The sequence below is a fragment of the Pseudopodoces humilis genome, chromosome 7, assembly GCF_049639895.1.
Source record: "Pseudopodoces humilis isolate 2021_Gansu_Grassland_sample_001 chromosome 7, ASM4963989v1, whole genome shotgun sequence".
NCBI lineage: Eukaryota > Metazoa > Chordata > Aves > Passeriformes > Paridae > Pseudopodoces > Pseudopodoces humilis.
This window is the reverse complement of record NC_142206.1, coordinates 16,120,600-16,146,384: the sequence shown is the minus strand read 5'-3', so window position 1 is coordinate 16,146,384 and position 25,785 is coordinate 16,120,600. Positions and strand designations below refer to the sequence as shown.

The 25,785-nt window shown below is 43.7% G+C and overlaps 1 protein-coding gene across 2 annotated transcripts in view; it reads left to right on the top strand.

Moving 5' to 3' along the window:
• LOC148183983 (uncharacterized) overlaps positions 1–25,785 on the top strand; it is a 156,235-nt gene that overhangs the window by 29,426 nt on the left and 101,024 nt on the right. For both annotated transcript variants that reach the window (XM_088057897.1, XM_088057898.1), the window contains exon 3: positions 24,794–24,871. The gene's annotated coding sequence lies outside the window, so the exon portion shown is untranslated. The remainder of the gene's footprint in view (positions 1–24,793; positions 24,872–25,785) is intronic.

The following is a 25,785-nucleotide window of genomic DNA, read 5'->3' as shown; positions in this document are numbered from 1 at the left end:
GGCTCTTGAAACCCTGGGCTTGCAAACTCATCCCTTCCTTTCCTTGCTGTAGGTTTGCTTCACACACTTACACACACACACACACACACACACACACACACACACACACACACACTTTCACACACACACCGTGTGACTCTATACACACCCCTCTAGGTTTCTTTCCTCCTTTTTGGCTTCCTCTCACTGTATTGTTTTAAGTTGGTGCCTGGGCTGACCGCCAGTTTAAATTTCATCTTGCCTCTCTTCTTCTCCTCCTCCTCTGCCCCCTCCTCCTCTCCCCCTCCATCCCCAGAAGTGATACTGTTTACTTTCTCTGCTGCTTTCTCAATGTCTTTGTACGCTCTGCAAGGGATATAATCACCAGCTGTGGAGAGCTTTCTGAAACTCAAACTTATTCCTCAGTGTCCCGGGTGAGCGACCTCGCCATTACAAATAAATAAATAAATACAACAATGCTGTATTTAAAGACAAGAAAATGCATGTTTTACATCTCGAACTGGATCTCAAACAATCACGCCTGTTTTCTCCCTCCCTCATGTGGAATCGGTGGGCTTATATATAGATGGACAGCTTTTTAGCTAGGGGGGAAAAAGGCAACCAAAAAAACCCCAACTTCCTCCTCTCTCCCCAAAATGAAGAAATAGAAAACCCAGCCCCTAAAAGCAGCATTTTCCTTTTTTAAATATTTCCCCCCCCATTTTGTTGTGCTGCTGTTTCACTTTAATTTTCTCCTTGGACAAGAGGAGGAAGAGTGCAGCATGGAAGTGTCAGACTTCGAAGGGGCACTTTGTCTGCTGGACAAAGCCTCTACAGCACTAAGGCGAAGAAAGATTAGAGGATAAAAGTGTTTGCCAGGATCCCCTCTTCCTTTTCTTCTTCCTCTGTGTGTGTGCGTCTCTCCCCTTCGGGGAGGAGGTGAAAGGGAGGTCAAACCGTGCCTACTGACCTCTGCCCCTTGCCCCCTGTGAACCAGAGCGAAGCCTTTGAAGTTGTAAAGTGCCCACAAAAACAGCAAACCAAACATGCCGCTGGCTTTTCCCTCCCCTTCTCCCGGCCGCCAGCTGCTTAATGGAAGGTGACAGTGCAGAGGCAGTGGTTTGGGGGCTCGGAGCACTGCACCTCCACCCCAGCCCCGGCGTGCACTTAATTGGCTCCCTGAAAAGCCCACACACCCGGCACAAGGGAGAGGAGGCACCACCAAAAGGTGAAAGCAAGCCCCTGCTTTCTCTCCTGCTGGTGCTCTGTGCAGCTGAGGTGTGCCTGAGGGAGAACGCGCGCCTGGGAAGTGTTGGGTGGAGGTGGCTGGGGAGCACTAGAAGGTCACTGGTGGCTGGTAAGAGGTGGGAGAAATTCCTTATGTCCCTGCTTCTGTGTGGCTTCTGCTGGCACAGGTCATGAGCAGCACCCTTGTGGGTGCTTGTGCTGCTCCTGCTCCTGTCAGAGCCGTAATAGGAGAGTCAAGGTCCCATGAGAAACAGGCAGAAGAAACTGAAGAAGTACTTGCTTCTCTTTCCCTTGAAATTTGGGCCATTTCTGGAAGCAGTCCCAATGCCCATAGCGAGTCCAAGTTTGTTGTACGTTGTCTCATGTGGCAATAAGTAGGGCCCCCAAGCACCGAGCCTGTTAGCCTTGAATGACAGGTGGAGTTTTTACTCTAATACTTGGAGCTTGGTACCTGTGGTGTTTCTACTGTTGTCTTTGAGGTCTTCATCTCAACTCTGGGATGTGTAGCCTGAAACATTTTGGATGCTTTGGAAGGAGGGGGAGTTTGTTGTCCTTGGTTTAAGAACACCTTATCTGTTTCCTCCTGGACAGAGGTTGTCCCTGCTGGGAGCCAGGTGTCCAAGCCCCAGCTGGTGGGCCCCTGAGCCTCCACCTGAAGGAGACTGAGTCTGGCAGAGTATTGCTGTGAGCCCTGGTCTTCCTTCCAGAAAACCCTGTGTGAGATGCCAAACTATTGCTTTGGCAGATTGCTGCTTGCTTTAAAAATTTTCTGATTTATTCACTGTCCAACAGCCCTTTCCTCTTGGTGTATTGCTGGGGTTTGCTGCATGCCCCCACTCACATCACATGGTCCTGCCCCAGGACCCCGAGAGCCTCCTCCAACAGCAGGTGAGTTGTTAAACTCTGTTGCTTTGTGCATGGGGTAACATTCTCATATACCAAAAATGATCCCTAAACGTCCAAAAGTCTGGCCCTAAACCTCAGAAAACAAGGTTGGCTATTAGCTGAGCAAAAAAAAAAACAAAAAGGAAAAACCAAAACCACCCATCAGCCACCTTTCCCATCTACTGCAGGTATGCTTATGCTGGCTGCAAAACAATTGCAATCATGAGCCATGCACAAGTTCAGTAGTTTCAGCTGCCTTTTTCCTGTGCTTAGTGTAGCTTTTAGCCTTGGATGCTGGGCAGGAAATCCCAGCCCAAATGAAGTCAAACTGAGATTTGTCATTGACTTTGTGGAACCTGGGACTTTGCTCCTTATCTACAGCAGCAGCATTCAGGGATTCATATAGAATAAAACTCCTCTGGCTCTTGTTCTTCCTCTGCTTCTGAGTGCCCAGATAAGCCCTGTGGGTTCCAGCTGGCATTTCTGATCTCATTCGTCTGGGGCCTGATAAGGTGTTACAATGTCCAATGTACAAAATCCTGTTCTGCGGTTTTACCTCCTCTTTTCCTGTATATATTTTTTTTCGTACTGGAAGAGAATGTGGCATTCCTGGCTGATAACCTGTAAAGAATACAATAGTTAATTATAGCAAAATCATGAATGCGCTGTGTGGTAGTAGTGACTGATACTCAATGCATCCAGAACTGAAACTGCTCTTTTTTAAAATTTAGGTTCAGCCAAGTGGACCACAGCTATTTGTATGGGTTTAGTCAAGACCTTTTAGTCCTTCTGAGCTCAGTAAAATCTTCTGTTTCTTGTGTGCAGTTATTGTATGATCTCTCTATAGCACCTCTACAGACAATCTGATTTTATCATCTGGAATAGCTGAGCTTTTACTCCCTCTCCTTTTGAAAACAGGACTGTTTTATGTGCATGTCTAGTGATGTAGAATCTATAAGTAGATTCTCCCTCTTCCATCTTTAAAGTGTGCTACACTTCATCCAAGTTCTAAAAAAACTTTTTGTTTTAAAAAATAAAGAAAAGTAGTGTTTGTTACAGCTTTGTCATTCCAGTCTATGAGGCAGCATCAGGTTCCCCATCTCAGATTCTGTTATTTCCCTCTGGGCTCATATCATGCTAACCACATAGAGAAGATTTCAGGAATTTGCTGTCATTGTGTAATAGTTACCATTTAGTGTAGGGAACCTATGTCCAGCTGCCTAAACATTGTGTGGACTAAGAAGAGGGTAAGGCACCTCTGGGGGTGGTTTGGACCACATAAGTAGAACAGGAGCTAGGTTCCTACCCTCTGGGCTCTGAATCATGTTAAAAAAATGACTGCCCCTCTCTCTGGAGTTTGCAGGGAGTCTCAGTTTCTAATTTGGATATCTCAGTGCGGTCTACATGGTGAAATAGTGTGAGAACCCCCCTGTGTGTTTACTTGAACATCCATTAGAATAAGGCTGTGCTCCCAGTGTCCTCGGGCTCCTCTTTGAGGGGAGCTTCTCTAGGAATGACTGCTTGTTAATATGTTTTTCACCTCAAGGTCCAACTTTGAAGTAGGACCTGCTTTCACAGATCTGTTTATTTGTGTTTGTTTATTTAAGGGGTAGCTCTTTTCTCCTTGCATTTGATGAAGAACATTTTTGCTTGAGTGAGTCACTGCTTTAATTTCTGTAACTGCCTGCTCATTGCAGCATTGTCAGGAGCCAGTGTCTCCATGGGTCTCTTCTCCACATTTACCCTTGTGTGAAGTTTGACTTTGCATCTTGAAGAAATGTCTCATGCTTTAGTGCCAGGTGTGCTTGAATTCCTTCCCTGCTTGCCAGTATCTTTGTTTAAGGAGTGCAGACAGTGCTGACTCTTGGAAGGTTCTTCCTTCTGAGGAAGCCAAGTAAGTCCATCTTCTGCAATAACTTGGTTTGAGCCTGACTTTGTGTTACAGCAAAAAATCACATTCCTAAAGAGTCTAAGTATTCCCACTTTTATGACCCCGGATTTGTGGCCTAGGATGCCAGGAGACTAAAGGGCCGCATTTTGTTCTGTGATTAGAGTATCAAAGCTCTTCCATACTTGTCTCTGTCACTGGTTTTGCTGGGTGCTCTTAGGTAAGATAAATTCACCCCTGCCTGTGTTTGTGTGGCTGGCTGCAGTGCAAAACAATGACGTGTCCTTTGCAAAATCCTCTGGATTACAGCAATGCAAGGATTTCCCCTTTAAAGAATTTTCTTAATATTATTTCATAGTTTTGCCTGCTATGTTCATATTAGAGGGTGAACATTCCTGTGAGTAAGCTAGCTCCCCATCAAAAGAATGGACTTCTCGTTTTCCAGTTATCTTTGTTTGGCAGCCTGTGATCCCTTCAAATATCCTACAGTATGGGCACCCCTGCACCCAGGGTCTCAAGACTTAACTCCTATGCCAGTTCTGGTTTGTGTGGTTTCATTTAGCACTTCCTTCCATTTGCTGCTCTTTTCCCACCCAGGCATTTAGGCAGTTTCTCTTGTTCCCTTTTTGTTAAACACAGATTTCATCTTGGTAGCCTGCAAAATAAATATAAGTGCTGCAAATAATTTGCCTTTGGGGGATTTTTTTTTTCCCTGGTAGGGGACTGTTTGATCAAGCACTAAGATAAGGACATTAATCTCAGATAAAATCTCTAAACCGTCCTACTGACGATCACATCAGCATCTCCTGATTCCAAAAGACTGTATAATCTTTGTCTTTGCTACTTTTGAAAAGTTTGAGAGATGAAAAGACAAGTACCAAAACATTCTCTTTTGATTTTAATTCCTTCAGATATCTCTTCTAGTGTCCTAGAGATGGTGAGATGCTGCAAAATGTTCAAAGATTATCCAAAAACATAAAGGCCAAATGGTTGGGGAGACTGGATGGTGATCTATGGTGCAGAGGCATTTTGTGATGGTATTATTTTAGCAGGTGTGTCTCAGCTGCCTCTCACTTGCCATTTTGACACCTGTGGTGTCATGAGAATGTAGTGGGTGGGATAATGTTGTCAGGGCATGGTATGAGTGCAAAATCTCCAAACACCAGAAGTTTTATCTCAGTGGACCAATGAGACCTCTGGTAAACAGAGGTCTGGTAATCTGTTTGCCCTGCCCGATACACATTGCAGTCTACATGGCATGAGTCTTGGTGTTGTCATGCTACTGTGTGATTTGTGTTTCTTCAAGTTTGCAGCTGGACACCAACCTAGAAAAGCCCATTTATCTCTGCTTTGTATTTTCTCCTGCACATGACATTGAATTCACAATTGCCAGTCTTCAAAAAACAGATTTATTAAGCGCCAGATTTCTCTATCTCTTTTCTCAATTTATATCACCATCGTAAGGTAGACCACAGCGGTTGTAACCCCAGCAGAGAGCTTGTATTTCAGAATCTAGTGCTGGAATTCTTGTGCACCAGACAAACAGTGCAAGCTCTGGGACCAGCTGTAACGAGCACAGTTCTGGGAAGCATTGACTGCACCATTTTTAGTGTCCCTGCATTTAAAGGGCAGGTTGATTTCTGCTGCTCGGCATTTAAAGGGCAGGTTGATTTCTGCTGCTTGACATCTATCAACACATAATCTAGTCAGCCTGTTCTTTGCTTAAATGTATATTTTTATTTCAGATCTTCTGTAAAGAGAACTTCAGAGTATGCAGACACAACAATGGGTTCACTGCCACACAGGTTCCTACTATGTGCCACTCCTGTACTGAACATAAAGCTTTAATTCCTTCTCTAGGAGGGACCTAAGCAGGCCAGAGCCCTGTGGTTGTACAAACATTCACACACAGAGTCTGAAACAAGCCATCAAGGATTATTCCTGGAGTGATTAAGGACAAGTCCTAACAAGCCTTCATAATAATGCAGACTATTTAAAGCTTCTGAGGGCCAGGATCATATGGCAAAGGGCAGGGTAAATGAAAACAGGGTAATTTCTGATGCCATGAACGTGCTAAAATGGGAGGTGGGGAATGTTTCTGTGAGTCTGTGGGGGGAGTTCACTGGAAGGAGGGGAACATTATAATAATAGTTAGCATTTATCTAACTCTTTATCTATTTAAACCACCACACAAACACTGACTAGGGAGGAACTGGAATGCACTGCATGATACCCAAGGCAGAGCTAGTTTACTTTTTTTCTTTTTTAGTATTGATGTAGGGTAACTGGTGAGGGGAGCAGCAGCATGGCTTGCCTGGCACGTGAATGGGTGTCACTTATTGCAGCAGGGCCAGAGGGATGCAGAAAGAGATGGGTACGGCTGCGGTGAGTAGAGTATTCCCTGGGGAGCAATGGGGAGATCTGGCTCTGTCATGCCTTCTTGTGTGCCCTTACCAAGGTGTGAAAGCCTCCAAGTGCCATGTGATTCTCCTTGACTTGACCACATTTTGCCCGTGGCTCACTATTAGCTTGGCAAAACATGAACAAATAGGTGCAGTAATCAGCAGCTGTGATTTCTCTCCCCATGGGGTCAAGGCCAGGTTGGGGTATTTGAAATCAGATGGAAAAAGGCATTTCCCCATGGCTGTGATGGCACAATGAGGTGAGGACAACTGCAAGTCCAGCTGCTGCCAACAGCAGGCCTATGAAGGAGCAGCAGGGTGCTTGGCCACCCTCTCTTAGGACACGTGTCGTCCATCAGGTTGTCTGCCCTGCGCTGCTGGGAGAGAATCTGTGATGATACAACCAGGACAGCAGCAGCAAATCCTAGCAGCTACAACAGGCCTTGCTTGTGCCTCATTTCCCAGCATTAACCCAGGGTTTCTTTTTGCTACCTGCAACCTCTTACACATTTCCCAGATTTCTTTTGTCTAGAGGATGAGAGGCTTTTGTGGTGGCCTCAGTTCCAGGATGCCTGGATGCAGGTACATCTGCTTTTGAAATGACTGGGAGCTGGGTTAATGACTATAATGGCGGGGAAGATGGGAGGAATCAAGCAAATTTTTTCTGGGTTCCTTGCTGAACTGAAATTTTGAGGACTTCTTTATTTTTTTTCCATGCAGAATGAAGTATTCAAGGTTCTAGACTTTAACACAAACAAAAAGAAAAGTGTATAGCAAGATAAAATCTCATTTCAAATGGAAAATTCAGCTTTTCTCAAACAAAACAAAACGGATTGATTTTTACTCACTTATGTTTATTTTCTTCCAGAAAGAACCAAGTTACCAGAACTACTAGGGTGATTGTTTTCATCCACTGTTTAAAACCTTTGGTCAGGGAAAACATTTCCCTGAAATATTTCTCTTAGTGCTCCCTCTGAGCATCTCTATGTTCATAATGCTTTCTTCATGCAGGATGCAATACTGGGCTTCTGCTACCCACTTCTTCCAAGATCCTTCTACTGATTTTGATTTTTCTGAAAGATTTTACAAAGGACTGCCAAAGGAGTTGGGAGAAATCTTCTCAGTTCCAGTTTCTCCAGTGGAGAGGAAAAACCGTCTATTTAATTTTCTGTTTACAGCTCCCGTTTCTTGTGTTGTCTCCAGGGTGGAGATGGATTGAGAGGGCTGCTCTGGTGTCCAGTCCTGGGTGGAGGTTCCTGTATCCCATGTGCCTGGATTTATGGTATATCTTGCTTATTCTTCCCAATTGACATCTGAGTGCTATTTGACATAATGTTTCCTCTTCTCGTTCAGGCTGTTGTGCAGCACTTAGCTGTTCCTGCTGACTCTCAGTTATGAAATATCTTCTTCTCTCTAAATAGAAAGGTCTTTCTTGGTTCTTGAGAGCTTCCCGGGATGTTCCTACTTGTCGGCTTTAAGTGCTGTGCAGAGGCCTTGCTCTCTGTAGTCCTGTTTTTGGCTGTTGCCAGAGAAGAGCTGTTGCCTCGAGTGTTTTCTTGTGCCAGTGCCCTCGGCTGTTGCACACATGAACTGAACATTTGAGGGCCACCTTTTCTTGCCTTCTCCTGTGTGCTCCACTGTTTGATACCCAACCTAGTGGCTTGGAGTCCTCACAAGAAGTGCCTTTGTCTTATTGACGGACTTGGCCCAGGTTGCAAATGTCAACCCAAGGTGTCAAAGTGAGTCACCACACACACACGCATCTAGAGAGGATTTTCCATGCAACATGATGAAGTCATTGACAGCCGTGTTGTGCAACTGTCCATCATGAATCATGGGGATCAGTGACTGAGGAAGGCTCGGGCTGTGGGACCAACTTGTGTAATTATCTCTAACAACATGAATATAGAACAAATTAATTAATAACTGACATGTTCTTTCCACTCACTTGGCCCCAGTTGTCCCACTGGGAAGCTTAATGTTTTGTGTGTGTTGCTGGCAGGCTCCATTAGTATTCCGCTTCTTTTGTGGGGGAGGTGAATGAGTCTGTTCCTTGCCTAAGGGAGATGTCAATGAATCTGGCTACTGGCAGGTAACTATGGAGCAGCAAGTCTTCCTAGAGTGAACTCTGCTCCCTGTTGCCCTCTCTTCCCCTTTGCTTCTTTGTTTTTTGTTGTTTTCTTTTTACATCAGTTTCCTAATCCATATTCCTCTCCTGCTTTTTGTCCCCTTTCTTTCACCCTGCCCTCACTCTCCCACTTTCCCTGCTCTGTTTCCTTTCCCCTTTGTTCTGCAAAGAAAAAAAAAAAGTTGTGCTAGAAGATAGTTTTTGTGTTTGTCAGCCAAAATTCTGTGCTCTCTTCTTGTAAATATTTCAATTTCATCATGAGACAGCATTAGTTTGTTAGCATTTTTTTGACTGAATGGGCAACATATTCTTCTAATGTTTGTTTCTTCTTGGAAGTTTTTCTTGGTGTTTTTTAATGTCTTAGTGTTTTATTAGCATTTCCTCTTGCCAATGTTTTGCTGTGGAGTGCCGCCTGGGCTTACTATGAATGTTTTGGTATGAGGCAAAGAGAATTCATATTTCTGGAGGATTTATTCCCTTGGTATGTGTTTTGGGCAAGACCCTGTCTCCATGAATATGCCAAAGGCAAAAATTCTCATGGATTCCTTTGAGGAGCAGGACTGAGCCTTGCTTTTGCACCCGTGGAGGATTGCTGTGCCCCACGAGTCCTTGAGGGAGAGAGGGCTGGCTTGGACAAGAATGGGTGGGACAGGGCTTGTGCGTGCCATGTCCAGAGGACAGGGGTCTGCTGAGACACACAACAGACCTGACCTGCTCACAGCACTGAAAGGCTCAGCATCACAGGCTTAACTCCCCACTTTTTGTGTAGTAAATCATCAAAACTTCTCAGAGCTCATGGTCAGTAATGCTGGCCTTGGCAGCATTGAATAAGTCTTGAGAAACGGTGATGCTGAATGAAAACAATCACGAGACTGAAATATGTACCTGCTTCTTTACAGCTGCTGCCTGGTTTGGGAGCCTATAACTGCCTTCAGATGTTATCTCCAAGTTTTCCTTAGCATGCTTGAAGGCTAGAAAACACTTTTTATTAATAAAACATTACACATTTTGCCTGATCTCAAGACCTGGAGCGTGAGAAATGGATTGGCTCTTGAAACAGCTGGGGTAAAGCATGAAGGGCTGCCATGTTCTGAGGTGAGCTGGCATCCTGAGTGGAACACCAGTAGTGCAGGGAAGTGATGGGGAGTTGCAAGGCCTTTTCTTCACCTGGTTAACTTGGGTCTCAGGGGTGGAAACCAGGGGGCTGAGTATGTGTTTCAGCTGCTGATAAATGGGGGAAATTATGTCTTTAGAGAGGAGACTGAGGGCTGTGGAGACCTGAGGCTGAGCATAACCTCTGCTGAAGGTGCATTGCTCTGAGCAGGGTGACTAGGACAGAGGTAGGGCTGGTAACAGAAGGTTGTGGCCATGTGTTACAGAGACTGATAGCTCCTCTGAGATTCAGCATTCAAATTTTTCACAGAAAAACAGAAAACGTGGTATTCAGTGAGCTGAGCGCTTGGACCACACCTGGGCTGGGTTTCAGAGGTGACTATATCTGCAGGTAGCAAGAATTTTATGCATGGATTGTGTTTGTGTGTGTGTTTGGGTTAAGCTCATCTAATAGTGTTTCCTGCTTTTGAGCACAGCTCAAAAAAAAAAAAAAAAAAAAAAAGGTTCAGTTTTCCCATTTGACAATAAAATGCAAGCAGAGCAAAAATTGAAAACTGTCTCAGAAAAGCAGTAGGAAACAGCTCTGGTAACTTCCAATTTTAAAAAACACAAATGAAAATATTTGGTTAAAGTATTCTTTATTTTTCTCCCACACCTTCTCATCAGCTTTTATTCTGTTTTGCCATGGAAAAGGAGGCAACAGAGGAAGAATGAAGAAAAACAAAGCTGAAAAAGTTTCTTGGATTTATGGGGGATTTTACTTACAAATTAGAAAAATTTGACGAAGGGTAGGAGAAAATGCTCATAAATTTATTTTCTTTTGAAGAAAAAACACTGTTCACTTAAAAAAAACGTTTTGAACAATTCAGTTGTTATTTGAGTAATTCCATGCATGGAGAAAGAAGATTGGTTTCAGAATTCAAATTCCGCAATTCAGAATTCAAGTTTAGGATCCTTGGTTCTTTTAAAATACAAATGTAGGTAAACATATATGAGCTAGGGCAGTGCCTGCAGAATAATGAGGCTATTTATCTGGAATAGCCCTTATTCCCCAGCTACTTAAGATGTGTTTAGTTTTCAGTGCCTAACTGGAATGATGATTAAAACCTCTGTCTGGACAGCAGCCGCTTGCCTTCAAGGGTAGTCTAACTTCCATCTCCACCATAAATAGCTATATACAGTTTGCCATGTTTCTTCGAAGAAGTTTTTTGGACAGTCTTAACCTGATTTTCCAGGAATTTCCTCTCCCTTGTACTTGGAAAGTGTTACTAAGTGGTGCCTTTCTCTTTCCATGCCTATAACGCATCCCAAGGGTCCAGATGAAAGGCGAAGTCCAATGATTCAGCACTGAACATAAGCACAGTAACATCAAAGACAGGAGAGGAGCAGGCTGCTGAACAATGTAGACTCCTTCATGTGCATCCAGTTTTGGTGTTTCTTCCTAGGTCACTTTGGCTTGGAGCTAAAGGACAAATCCATGGTGTACATCAGCCCTGGCTTTCGATGTGGTGCCAGTGTGTTGGGCTGCCATTCAGGAGAACCGAGGTGGAAATGGAAGCCAAACTACACGTGGCTCTTGGGTGTCTCTCTGTATGATAAACCAGGTTAGAGAAGCATCTTCTTTTGAAGCCCTCAAATAATCATCCTCTCCTCAACAATTCTTAATTAATAATCCTTTTCTTTCTGTCCCAGGGGGGTGCACTGTGCCATTTCTCAACAATGCATGCATTTTCTTTCCATTGAAATGCTATGGTTGGTGTTACAGTTTTCAAATTAAAAACTGAATGTGTTTGAATATTTTTTCCCACACAAACATTTCTTTGACTTGCAAAATTCTTTTCTGTTAAAAATGTCAGAGTGGATTTTTAACCCATTCTAAGAAATATTCTGCTGTCAAAAATGACTAATAATCCTAAACTCTCTTAAGAATTATTTGTCCCCATTTTCCTTGCTGAAAAACGATGATTTCTGGAATTGGGTTTTTTTTTTTTTTGGTTTGTTTTCTTTTTTCTCCCTTTAGTATTCTTTTAGCATCTCCATGGTTTTTTCTCATCTGTGTATAGCACTAAACTTTGGAAAGAGTGATTTTTCTGAACATGGAAAGTAAAAGAAATGGCACAGTAGTTCAGCTGGGATTAAAGAAGTGATTTAAGCCAAGCCTGATCTATAGGGAGAACTTTTCTGGAACCAAAATGCTCCTACAGGTTTTTTATTTTGAGCTTAATATTTTTGGAAGTTCAATGTACACTTCTACAAGGACTTCCAAATGTATCTTGTTCACTAATAAATTCCAAATAATTATTGCTGGCTTTTGGGCTTTTTCTCCATTAGATTTTATTATAGGACTTTTTACATAATGGGAGAGCACAAACAGGAGATTTGGAGCCACAATTTCAGAGCTCTTTGTTCTGAGGTTGGGAAATCAGTTTCCAGATGTGAACGATGTTGGCGTATTTTTCCTTTTTATTTTTTTTTTTTCCTTTTCTTTTGTGTATGTCTTTCTTCCTCTTTTGGCCAGTAGTGAGAGAAGGAAATTAAGATGATGAATGAAATAATGAAAATAATAAAATAACAATGGTCAAAATCCCCTTTGTTCATGAGTTGTGACTCAGCTGAGGGCAGCAGCAGGAGTGCTGCTCTGAGCCTTCTCTGATGTCAACAGCAGACATCGCTATAGGACACATTTAGGTACTTTGCGTGGAAGAGGTGGAGTCTGGGGGATACATGGAGAAATATGCTAAGGACTTAGGAGGATTCTTAAGTTCCTGTTCTCTCCCACGCTCTAATTTCTTTGTGCCACTCTGCAAAGACAACAGATCTCCCCAGCTGAGGGTTTTCCCAGCATGGGGTAGTCCACAGATGGCAAAGTTGGCTTCTAAATTAACTTCCCACAGCACAGGGTGTGGAGGGGGTGGGCTGTCACCAGCTGATGGGGAAGAGAGCCACTCTGAAAAGGACTCCCAAAAGTCAGGACAAACCCTTCTCGTGTCAGCAGCACTGTGGTATTGGCTCTGGAGTCAATGCTCCAGGTGTTGGTGTGAGTCAGGCTGTCTCCTTTCTCCCTCCTCTCTCTGTCCTCCCCAAGGGAAAATTAAACAGAAGTGCACACACAGAAGTGACATTGTGTGCTTACCCACCACAATCTCCATGACTGGCCACCAAAAAGGCATCCCCAGTCTGGCTACTGAGGAAGAACCCAGGGCTGGAGATGCCTGCAGGACAAAGCCCTCTGCCAGGATTGCATGAGTGAGGACACTGGGATTAAGATACGAGTGTTGTACATGCTGCTGCATCTATCGAGACGCTCAAGTCCTCCTCAGTGCCGTCGCTTCTATTGTTCTGCAGGCGTCTGTTTCATTCCAGCAGGGGGAAGGACACCAAAATGACTTCTTGTTAGATATCCATTAGCAGGGCTTTAGCCAAGGATCTCTAGGGGTAAATTCTGAGACAGTGAGCTGAGGCTGAGGCTTTAAGTATAATGAGGACGAGTTGCACTGTGTCTCTAATCCATCCACGTGCAGATACTTCCCTAGGGAGCTGTTGAGTCCCCTGGAACTGTTTGGTGTTGCCCGAGTTGATGACCTGGACTGATGCTGAAGGAAAGGGAGGAGAAGGGAGACTTAGCTCTGCTACCTCTAAAGGTTTTTTCCTTTCTGAAATCACTGCTTTCAAGTTGTGGACACATCTGGAAGTAACAGCAAACATGTGTAGCCTGTGGTTTTTGAGGACAGGAGATGAGATTCATATGCAAGTGCGGGAGGGGTTTGCCGTCCCTGTCCTGACAGTGTGACCTTGGAAGCAGTTGGAGACAAACTGAAGGTAGAGGAAGAACTCCCCAGATCAAAGAAAGGTGTCTATCCATCTCTGCCATTCCCTCAGGAAGAGCTGGGAGGTTATTCTTGAATCTAATGGACATGCACAAAAGTTGTAACACATGACTCACTCTGGTGGTTATAATGAGATTTGCACCCCCTACTTAGGTGATGAGACACAAGTCTCAAGTCAGGTGGGTGATGGATGCCCAAAATAATCCTGACTGTGTCTTTACAGCTGTGGTTGCAGCTAGGATATTTATCATAGCCTGGAATAATAAACTTTTTTCACCTAAACTGGTCATTTAAGAGTATGGCCACAAAGGAAGTACAGCTCTGAGCCCCTGCACTGTCTATAAAGATTGTTGAGCTAGAGCTTTGGAGGTATCAGATAGCTTTGATTTATCATTAGATTTTTTGCTTTAGTCCCCTGTGGGTTTGGGTTTCCAGGGTTTGAACCAGATTTTGGCCATGACCAGACTGCGGATCTATCTGCCTTTATATTAGTTTGACTTGACTATCCATCTTTACACTCTGTGAAAGGCTTTCAGCCTCAACAGTGGGATGAACTCTTCACTGGAGTCCTTAATCTGGTCCTGCTTTTGGGGGATTTTAAGCTCTGTTTTGAAGAAAATTTTACTAGTATGCTGACTCTTTTGTTTGTTTGTTTGTTTTGTTTTGTATTTATATTCTGTTTAGATAGGATTCTTTCAGGAGGTGTCTTCAGGATTGTCATTTTCATGATAGAGGAGGGAGTGTGAGCAGGACATTCTTGTTCTTGCAGCAAAATATTCATTCAATAACAAAGTTTTTCTGGTGTTTCCTCCTGACAATTGAATGAAAAGGGGCACCAGGATGGGGATAACAAGTGAAAGGGAAGATAGTGTTTGACCTTTTTGTCCTAATCTTTCTTCTGATAGGGGTACATGCTGTCTCATGATAAGATTGACGAGTATCATGAAATGGAGAAAAATTTTCCTTTAAATGTTTCTGTCAGAATAGCAAGAGTATGCTTCTGGGTTTGGTATCTCAGTGTCTTGGGAACAAGAAGGAACCTGATTTTTGCTGTGTCAACGTCTGTGTTTATTTGAGTGTTCTTTCCTTGACGTTGTTTCCTTTTGATTTTCCAATGCTATGAGAGAAGTCAAAATAGCAAGGGAAGCAGAAGTGACAATTCACGAGATTGCTGCTGGTTTCCAGCTGAATCTCTGTGCCTGGTATTTCTTACTTCACAGGCACTTCCGAAGAGCTGTTGCCAGCAAATGGAAAACTCTGCTTACATGGAGTTTGCCAATATTTAGGCAGGCTGAATCTGCATTTTCATTTGTGAGGATGAGCTGACTCCTAGAACTGGACTCCCGTGACTTTCAAAGGTTTTTGGAAATTAGACCTTAAAACCCAGGAAGAGATTCCAGGTTTCCCTTGCTGTCTGTCTTGGTAGTGCAGCAGTCAGAGAAAGCACAGGTGGTGCTTACAAACCTGGGCAGGTAGAAATAACTCTTGAGTTGGAAGAAACCAGAAGGTATCTGTCCAAAGATATCCATGTGGCATGGGCCTCCTTGGATCTGTAGCCAGAAAGGAGTCATCTGCATTTCATTTGTATCCCATCAGGACACATTTCCTGAGGATCTGAATGGAGAATAATTTCTCAGAGGAACTGCTATTCCCTAAGTCACATAAAACAAGACACACAGTCCGTGTTGATGAGCAACGCAGCTTGCCCTTTAAGCATTTTCATTAATCCTTTGTATCTTTGAGTTGAATAGCTCTGATTGCATGGTAGGACAGAATGCCAGAATGAATGAAGAAGAAAAAAGGAGGAACAATAACCTAAACCAAGCACTTATATTGAAAACAGGACCCAGGGAAGAGCAAGTAACTGTTGGCTTCATAGGCCAGCTCTCTCCCTCCTGCGAATCTCTTTCCTTCATGAGACAATGTCAGAATGGAGCAGAAGCATCTTTCTGATTGCAGATCACGTCTTGGCAGAGGAATGGACATAAGTATCAGAGATGACTTGACTGGCCTTAGCCTACAAATGTTACCTGCAGGCTCGTATTCATAAACAGACTTCTGGTAGTTTGCTCAAGCAAGGAAAGTGAGTACATTTGTCACTCCACTAGCAGTGCAGCTGTGCAGGGCTTGCACAGGGTAATTGTCCTAGCACACAAATCCCAGATGCTGTCAAAGCCCCGTGCTAACCAACTGTAAAGCTGTGGTAGCACTGCTTAAGAAAACAGAAAGGGAAGGGGAAAAAAAAGAAAAACACAAGAAAAACTAACTGATTGTCTTTAAAAAGATAATTACTTTTGATGGCCAGCTGTGACATCCGTCTGCTTTTCTCCTTCACAGCATGCTCAATGCTGCTGAAGGTATGGGTGAGAAATCCATGTGGTGGTTTCAAATTCAGCATGTGCCTTGAAATGAGAACTCGGATGGGCAATATCAATGTGGTTGTAGAAGCATCGTTTCTTTAGCCTCAGTAATGGGAAGACAAAAACCTCATGTGTTTCAGTAACCAATTGCTAGTTAACAACTACTCGCAGTCTTATTTAATCCTCGAGTGCTACTAGAGGAGCAGCGACATGATTGTTAAAAAACCACAGTCTTTCATTAAAAATATTTTCTGAGGCTTATTAATTGAGAAACAAATGTATCTAATGGGTCATAAATAATGAATCTGGGCAGACAACATACAAAATAAAATGTATAGGCCAAATACCACCTCTGGTTATATTGTGTAACCCAATGGAGAAGATACGTGTAAATGAGAACAAGATGCAGCCCTGTAATTGTAATTATATAGAATCGTAGAGAGCTCTGGCCACAAAAAAGTCACTGAAATTGTCAAAATCCTGACTTCATGCCAGAAACCTTGGGGCTGAATTTGACAACCACTGTGATGTGTTGTTTAGGGAGAGGACTCAAAGGAAGAAATGTACCTCCGTCCCGAAAACCCCTGCCTTGAACTGGGCCAGCTGCCCAAAAGTGGTGTGCTGTATCACAGCATCTCAGTCTATCCCACTGCATTTGTGCTCCCATGGTTTTTACTGATGCTTCGCCCTTTTTCCTTCTCCCCTCAATGACTCAGTCTTGAACCTACTAAGATGGTGATGTTACTGCCTTTGAAGTTGAAGCAAGTCCGCCTTTCTGTCAGTTCAGGCATTTTGTGCACAAGGCACCAGTGGGTTTCATGCCACTCCAGAGCTTCTTCTGCCTGTTAGGATACTTGAAGTTTGGATCCCTGAAACCACAACCTTTGCTCTTTTGGCTCAGTACAATGGTAGGAAAAAATTAGTGGTGCTTCTCCCTTGAAGGCTGATGCTGGCAATGAAAGGAAATTCCTGGATTTGAATACTTGTCTGTTTACTTATTTATTTACTTTTGTATTTAGCAGTGGGAAAATATTTTCATCTTTCTCCTTGTCTTGTCAAAAACACTTTATTAATCACAGCGGGCACCAGAGTACAAAACTGGACTGCAATAATTTCTCCTTGTCCTCGATCACTCTTGGTCCTTAGCGAAATGCTGCAAGGCTGGCAGAAGACCCAGTGAGGGATTTCTGAGGAAGAAATGGCCACCCTCATTCTGCAAGGCCACCCCAACCAGCCCATTCCTCCCATTGCCTTGGGATGTCGGCTCCCTGCCCCAGGATGCTGGTGTGCTGCATATGGTGGAGAGGGCTGCCAGCGCTTGCCTTGCCTCTCTGAATGGAGAGGGCATGCCCTGCCACTTCTCCTGGTCGTCCTGCCTTCTGCTTTATCCTGTCTGTGAACTCCTGACCTTGATTGCTCCCTCTCCTGCCCGTTCTCCCCTCCCTCTTCCAAGCTCCAAGACGGTTTCGTGTTTCTTGGAATCTGGCAGCATGAGGGCTTCTTGTTGATTGGTATAAACAATCTTAAAGGTCACATTTTCCCCCCCCTGCAGAGGGAGTTGGGGTGTGTGTGTGTCTAAAATAAAAGGCTTCTCTCAAATTAACAACCACAAGGATGTAAACATGGAAGCCAAAGGGAGCTGTTCACTACCAGTGTGAGCTGTGCCAAAGAAGCCCCTGAGGGCTTCCTTAAGAAGGAAAATGCGGGCACAAGATGTGGCATGCTCTTGCGGCTGGCTGGGAGGGAGAGGTCAGGGCGCCAGGGGATGGTGGCAGTCATGCCCTGCGTGAATGGTGACATTGGATTTGAGCAGCTTGGTTTGTGCCAGGGCTGGCGCTGGTCATCCCGCTAAGCTGGGGGGGAATGCAGAAATCAGGGTGGCTTTGAGCTGCAGGGGCAGGAGGCCTGGAGCTGTGAGGCAGTGGATAGCATTTCACTCAGGCAGGCGCTGGGTGCCATCCAGCTCCTAGAGCCACTCGGCTGCCTTTGTGGGCTTCAGTGAGAATTGGGTCAGAGCCCTGTCTGGGGAGAAGCTAGTGGAAAACAAGCGAAAAAGCAAATGTAGGTGCTCAGAGCTCATGTCTGCTTTGTGGCTGAATCACAGCCAGGTCTCCACTCCAGAGGTTTACGCGCTTGGTTACGTACAGCAGGGAGTCGCAGTTTCGACCAGCTTGGTTGTGCCAGGAAAACGCTTTGTAGGTGCAGGCTACTTTGGGTTGAGAATCCTTTAGCTGCTTTAGTTTGTCTAATCCAGGGAGAGAATTTAAATGCAAAAGGGCAGCACCTATTCACATCTTAATAACTTGTCAAGTTTCTGAAAGACTGTGTAAGTTTAATGCATTCTAGCCCAGTCCAGCTGAAGGGTTGTTAAAGTGGCTCTGATCTGTGCTGCCCCTGAGATTTTTCTCCTGTGGTATATTTCAGGAGAGGAGGAATATTTTGGGATGTTGCATGGTAGCTGCTGCTTCTTTGCCAAGGCTTCAGAAGAGAGCAAGCTGAAAAGCTGTTTCAAACTGGCCCTGTGTTTCAGGAAACACAGCAAAGCTTCATATCACAGCAAACTTCTCTGAATTACAAGTTAACATAAGCTTCCTGAAGAGAAATCTCTAGAGATTGCTGTATGTGTATCAATGTCATTCTTAAGAAGTTGCTGAGTAAAAATTGTTGGAAGTGAACACTGGAGAAAAGTACCAAATATGTCTGCTGAACTTAATTCCTCCTTTTGTGGCCACTGCTAGAGACAAGTCACCCAGTTAGATGAACTTTTAGTCTGGCTTAGTAAGGCCAACCTTAATTTTCCACATCTGCTTCAGCTTTTTGATCAAGGGCCTGATCCCCTTTCTGAAGGAGATAACCAGGCACGACTCACAGCAATGTGCATTAGTGGACATGTTCATAACCCTCTCATTTTGGGTGGTGGATGTAGGCAAGCAGGGCAGATCTAATTCCAGCATCCAAGACCTGAGAAAGTATTTTTCAGTATTTGCAAGTTTTTACTAGCCAGTTTTCTAATGAAATAAATTTGATGAAAATGTGTATTGTGTATGACCTCGTGATCCTGCTTGCTCCTCTAACTCCTTCTGAAGGACTCTTTAGCTGGTTCCATCCTAATTTGTGAAGGGAGTAGAGATTTCAAAGATAATCCAATTTCTACAGATATAATGAAATTTAGAGCTTGTGAGGAGACATTTCCCACTAATGGGCATTAATCTCAGAATTTACTCAGACACAAAAAATTATAGAGAGAAGACGTGAGGAAAAACTCATGGGAAAAGCTTCCTGGGTTCAGTAAACATACCAAGGATACCATGTTTCATTAGATCATCTGCTTTTTTTCCTTATTTGTGTTATTTCCCCGAACCTCTACTTATCCCAGGTCAAGTTTCAAATGGAAGCAGTCTCGGAAAAAACAGGAAAACTTTTTTTATTTTTTGACTGGTATTACAATAGATTTAGATGCTCAGAGATCAGGATTATCTTGTTCTTGGGTGCTTTGCATCTCATACACAGTAAGAGACAATCCCTGGTCTGAAAGGTTTAAAACATCAATGCAGGCTGATGAGTGAAACTGGATCACCAGCTCACACTCCTGGTGTGAATCCAGGCTTGAGGGCTTTGAACTTGCTTTCTCTTCCTGATCAAGAGTCCTTGGGGTGATGTGGTTCTAAGAACTCCCAAATTTCTTGTCCAGTTTGTAATTGAGCTTATGATGATCCTGGTGATACTCTCATCAAGTTAATGTTTGAAAAATTATGTGCTGAGTATTTGCCTCCATGTCTAAATCAAAAATGATTGCCCAAGTACCTCCTTCTGCTTCACATAACTTTTATTAGATGACAAATTAGTCCACTTTTATCTCCTGTGGGGTGGGAAAGGATGGGAGGTGGCAGATTTGAGAGGATATATTTGTGTTTTAAATGGTATGGGTATTTTAACTATTGTCTGCTTTGTTGGTCTGTTGCTAAAGGGCAACAAACTTCACTCCTGTTCCCAAATGTTGCATGGCTGGGAGATGAGATCATGCTGTGTGAGAGACATTTGCTGATACATCACCTTTGTTTAAATTCCTAGCATGTTATGTTTCCTAACAAAAAAAAAAAAAAAAAAAAAAGTGCCTGAAAGAGCTACTGATGGCCCAGAGTGATTGTAAATATTGAGTTTATCTCAATGCAAGTTTGGAAAGTGGGCCAAAATGCCTCGAATTTGAAGTTTTGCTACAATTTCAGGCCTGCCAAGGACTTTGTGGGTTCATAAATGATAAAGTTTTCTGGTACCTGAAATACTAACCCCAGTCATGTAAGCACAAGTCAAAATTTGAATTAGTTTTAGCCAAGACTGCTGAAGGGCTTTTTATGCTTCCTGAGTCAAGCCCTTGTAAGATGCTCCAAAGTGAGATCCATAAAACAGCAACTTTCCATGTGAAGGAAAAAAAAGAGAGGAAAAAGACCAAAAACTGCTTTTGTGAAGCACTGGTATATTTTAAGAGGTATACAATGAGGAAGACTAGTCTGAGATCCTTCTCCTAAAGGATATGCTGGCTCTGTAGAGGAAAGAACCAGATGATATGAACCATTGTGGGGTTTTTTGCCATTATTTGAATCTTCAGTTTCAAGCAATCAGGATAGCTGATACTTTCTGTGACACATCTCATCTCATCAAACACTTTATTTTCTTTGTGTCAAAGATTTCCACAGGAAACCTCCAGCCAAAATGTAATATTAGGCATGATCCTTCCCTTGTTTCCACTGCACTAACATGGTGTGAGTGGCAGGGATAAACCTATTTTTTGTTAAAATCTCAGACTGTTGAGAACTGGCCCTTCTGCCAGAGTGGAGCGGGAAGCAGTTTGGAGAAGTCTGCATGCATATTTTCATAAGAGATGTCACGCTCAGGGGGAAGTTTGGATCCACAGGATATGGAGGCAAGGCAGTCCACTTCCCCCATAGCAAAGCTTCTCTTTTTTCGGAAAGCGTCCCTCCCCTGTGTCCTGGCAGGACTTGGGTCATGCTCAAAATTCCATCCTGTCCCTCTGCTTCCTGCCCTTTCACCCATCACCAGAGTGATAAAAAACCCAGCTGAAGGCATTGTGGAACTGATTGCTCTGTTATATTTTCAGAAATTAAAAGTAACGTTGCAAAAGCTGGTTTTGTGGCAAGTTCAAAGGGACCGTACTGGTCCGAGCTGCCCAGCATGTCAGGACTTTTGGTGTCTGAAATATTTTATGATTTGATGAAAATTCCAGCCTTAATGCTTGGATTTTGATTTTGCATACACTGCTGTTTAGCAACATGAGAAATGGTCAGAACTGTCATGTTTGCACAGACAAAAATGTCCCTCAAGGAACGGATCCTTCAGATTTGAGGTTTTGGATTGATAGGCTCAAGCTGAGAAGTTGGACTGCTGGCTTCACGGGAGCAGAGGACGCTGTCCCTAGGAACATTTCACCACTCAGGTACAAAAGAAGCTGCTCACTTTGAACAGCTGTCTCTTGGAGTTCACTGTATTGTTCTGGGTAACCTGCTCTAGGTGATTCTACTTGAGTAGTGTGGATTGAGGCCCTCAAAAGGTCCCTTTCCACCTCAACCATGCTGTGATTCAGCCTCATAGCTTGAAGCATATTTCTTAATCTGCAGTGAATTAATCTGGCTACTGGAAGCAGTGTATCTTCAACAGTACCACAGAACTACCTTTTTTTAACCTTTCTATGTTTTACCTACTGAATTTATGTGCAATTTCCATGTTTTCTCATGCTACACTTCAGGTCTAGACCAGATAACTAAGCAGAGTTAGGAGGGGATGTCCTGCAAGCATATCTGGCAGCCACCCCTTCCAGGTCATCCCTTTGGAGCAGCTCCTGCCTGTTTCTCAGTGCCATCCTGTCTGTGGCCTTGGTTGGGCTCAGCATGCCAAAGGAGACAAAGCCTCCTCCTGCATAGCTGGGGCATAGCTCAGCCACATTCTTCAATGGCTGTTTTTCCCCAGTGACCTTACTCTACAGCTCTGGTGGTCAGTTGACTATTATGCTGCGAGCTTGCCCACATTCCTCCACCCACTCAGGCAAGCTCTGCTCGCTGGGAAGGGGCGGTGAGGCAGGGAGGAATCCGACCGTCTGGAGACTTATTCAAGGGAAACAGAAATTTCAGGCCTCTGGGGCTGTTTTGCCTATCACTTCTCCAACAACAGGGAGGTTGGAGTAGCTGTGTGAAGAGGGTCTGACCACTGTGGTTGCCACACACCCTGCAGTGACAGGCATTCCCGTGGCAAGCCAGCAGGCTCCGCTTGTTGCCACACTACTTGGCCCTTTCCTCACGCTGACAGGAAGGAAAGGAAGACACCAAGGAAAACAGCCTGGAGAAACCTTCTCAGAGCAGTTGCCACTTGTCATGTTTGTGGGAGCCTTGCAGTAACAGGTTTGGGTCCTCAGCTCCTCCGCTTTGAAGGCTGTGAAGATTGCAAAGCCAAGGATCTTTAAACACAGTAAATCATGCAGCTTGTCGGTTTTGAGAACCTTTTAATTTTGACCACTTAATGTGCAACTTCTAAAATAACAGGTTCAATTTCTCATATATGTGTGTAAGAGAGAAAGAGAGACTAGACATGAGCTAGATAGGGAGTTGCAATGCAGATGATTTTTCAACTCTGGAGCCAACTCAGACCGATTACAGTGGGAGAAAGGTTTGTACAGTAAGAGGAGAAGGTTAGAATCCTGCTAGTTTATTACTGCCATGGTTAGATTAGAAATGTTAAGGATTTGTGAAGAAGTGACTGTCAGGAAAATTTATGATTCTCATCGCTCACTCAGCCACTCTGCACATCCTGTATATTTTCTGACATACTTCCAACGGCATAAATATTAATAGAGTAATACTGACATTTAGGCCTGATCCAAGTCTCATTAAATTCAGTGGAAATGCTCCCATTGTCTTCAGTGGAAGATGGATCATGGTCTTGAAAAGGAACAAAGGAGGTGAAAATACCACGTGGGGCTTCGTGGGGCTAAATAATGTTGTTATTAAATCAGAACTCCTCAGCTTCCTGACTGAGCATTTCACTCTGTGACCTTTAACGTTAAATTATTGCCAAAACAGGAAGAAGAAATTAAGGCTTGATAAAGGTTGAGATGGTCACAGATTTTACCAGCCTCACTGATGGAATGTGACAATTTCTTCAATGGGAATGAGTTGGGCGTGAATTGTTCATCAGTCGTTTTGATTTATTCAACCTTTCAGCCCCAGAGTTTGCGGCGACAGGGATTACTAGAAACTCAGCAAGAGAAATTCTTTCTCCCACTTAGTTTATAACCTCTGCAGGTGCATGAAGAGTTACAGAGAGAGGATTAGGTATTACAAAATGGCTCCGTTTACTTCATTGATGAGATAGCCCAGAACTGGCTGTGCGGATTCCATGTGAGAATCTATTGCAAAAGCTTTTTTGGCATTGAAATATCTCTCTCCTTTTCTAGATCAAAATCTTCCCCCCCAAACCTTTCTGCACAGCAATTAGTTACAGCTGTGTTTTGCAAAGCCACCTAGGGAATTTGGATGTCCAGTTCCCATAAAGTTTAATGTGAATTAAATTGTGAATTAGGTTTCCAAGCAGCTTTGAAAGTTCAGCTGAGTTAGGACTGGAACCTCCTGGTTTTGATACAGTTCTGTACATGGAACCCCTATATCTCTGGATAACAAAAAAAAAAAGGATATTTTGACTTTTTGTCATTACCTTGCAGAGCACGGGTCTCAGTGAAAGAGCTGCACTGGAGTTTGCAAAAGGACCTGCAAAAGCTACACTTTGTGTCAAAAGAAGCAGAAGTTTTTCAGAGTTTTTTATGATTGTTAAGACCCAATTTCCAAGAGAACCCATCTTTGCAACAAAATACATGCCAGGTTTCCAAAGGATCCTTTTATGAAATCACAAACGTTGCATCTCAGTGCACTGAGCTCTCCTGAAAATCTGGTCAAGGATGAAGGGATGCAGAAGACTCTGTACTCAGGAGTACCTGGCAAATTTCAGGCCAGAACAAGCTGTAGGGTACATTTTCCTGGAGAGCTTATCAGTGAATGTGTGAACTTTGCCAACTGTGGCCTCCCCCAGAATTTCCAGTTCTTCCTCTTGTCAATTAGGAGGTTCCTGTCTGATCTGTGAAGTACAGGCATAGTCAGACAGCCTGTCACATCTACTGCTTGAAGAAAAAATATACAGGAAGTAACAAATAGAAGATTCAAGTGAAACAGCTCAAGAACTGCAGGGGCGAAAGTTTGACTTGCACTATGCACCACATGACATTCTCCCTGCTACCAACACCTACAGAGGTGATACCTTCTCTATCACCAAATTATGGTTAAAGAGGACAGAGAGGTGGGGAGGAGGGAAACAAGAGCAAAGCCACTTTAGTGCAAGTAGCTCGTGCAGAAGCCTCATGGAAAGAGATTGGTTATTTAAGCTGCAGACTTCTCAGAAAAGGAACACTTTAGAAATATTTCCTGTAGCTACACCAGGGGTCTACAGATCTTAGCCAACAATCTGGAGCCACACTGGTAAACAAACATGTACTAAAAAAAAAAAAAACCCAACCCAACATATTTTGAGAAATAGGTCCAAGGCAACTTGGATGACTAGGTTTCCAGTTCTAGTACTCAGTGGCCACAAGAGCAATAAACCAAAAAGATTCCCCTCTTAGTTAAAAACAGAAGCAGCTGTTTATGATCAATCCTGTTTGGAGCCTCCAACACTGTAAAACTAAACCTGCAGTGACCTGAGTGAATGTAAAGATTTTATGAGGCCACAAAGTATATGCATGTTTGCAGTGGTGTAATAGAGAGGAGAAACCAAACCGGAGGATTTGAGCCAGTCTCCCCACATATTCTGTTTAAAAGTTAAACTGCACATTAGCCCTCAGAGAATAGGAACAGAATGCTGCTTTTTTTTGAACTCTTGTCCCACTGTTTGCAATACTTGTTTTCCAGGCTTTTTACTTTCCTGTATCTCTACCCCCCGAGTCCTGGAGAGTTCATGGAGTTCCTTGGCTGCCATGAAATCAGCAGGTACTGAAGGAAATGGTGTTGGGTACTCAGGGGTGGCTTTCTCTTCAGGCATGGCCTAAGTAAAAGGATTTTATGGTGCTAGTCGGTCAGATGGAGTACACGAGAGAAAGCAGACTTGGACTCCCATTCTTGATGACACCAAACTATCATCTACTGATACTTTAGAGGGAAGGGATGCTCTCCAGAGACACCCTGACAGATTAGAGACTTGGGCTTATGTGAACCTCATGAAGTTCAGCAAGGCCAAGCATAAGATTCTGCATGTGGATCAGGGCAATCCCAGACATGCAGGGCAGGTGATAAGTGGATTGTGAGCAGCCCTTTGGAGAAAGACTTGGGGGTGCTGGTAGATGAAGAACTGGACATGAGCTGCCCATGTGCACTTCCAGACAAGAAATCCAACAGCATCCTGGGCTACATTAAAAGAATTGTGGCCAGCAGGTCAGGGGAGCTTATTCCCCTCTCTACTCTTCTCTCATGAGTCACCACCCAAAGTATTGTGTTCAACTCTCGGTGTAAGAAGGACATGGACCTGTTGGAGTGAGTCCAAAGGAGGCAATGAAGATGACCAGAGTGCTGTAGACCCTCTCCTTTGATTTTAGGTCAAGAGAGTTGGGATTATTTAGCCTGGAGAAGGAAATATAAGCCTCTGGGGAAACTTCATAGCAACCTTCCAATACCAAAAGGCGAATCTACAGGAAAGATGGGGAGGAACTCTTTAACAGGGAGCATTATGAGGGGTAAAGGTTTTTAACAGAAAGAGGGTAGATTGAAATCAGATATTAGGAAGAAATCCTTTACAATGAGGGTGGTGAAGCACAGGAACAGGTTGCCCAGAGAAGCTGTGGATTCCCCATGCCTGTAAGTGTTGACGTCCAGGCTGAATAGGGCTTGCAGAAACCTGGTTAGTGGAA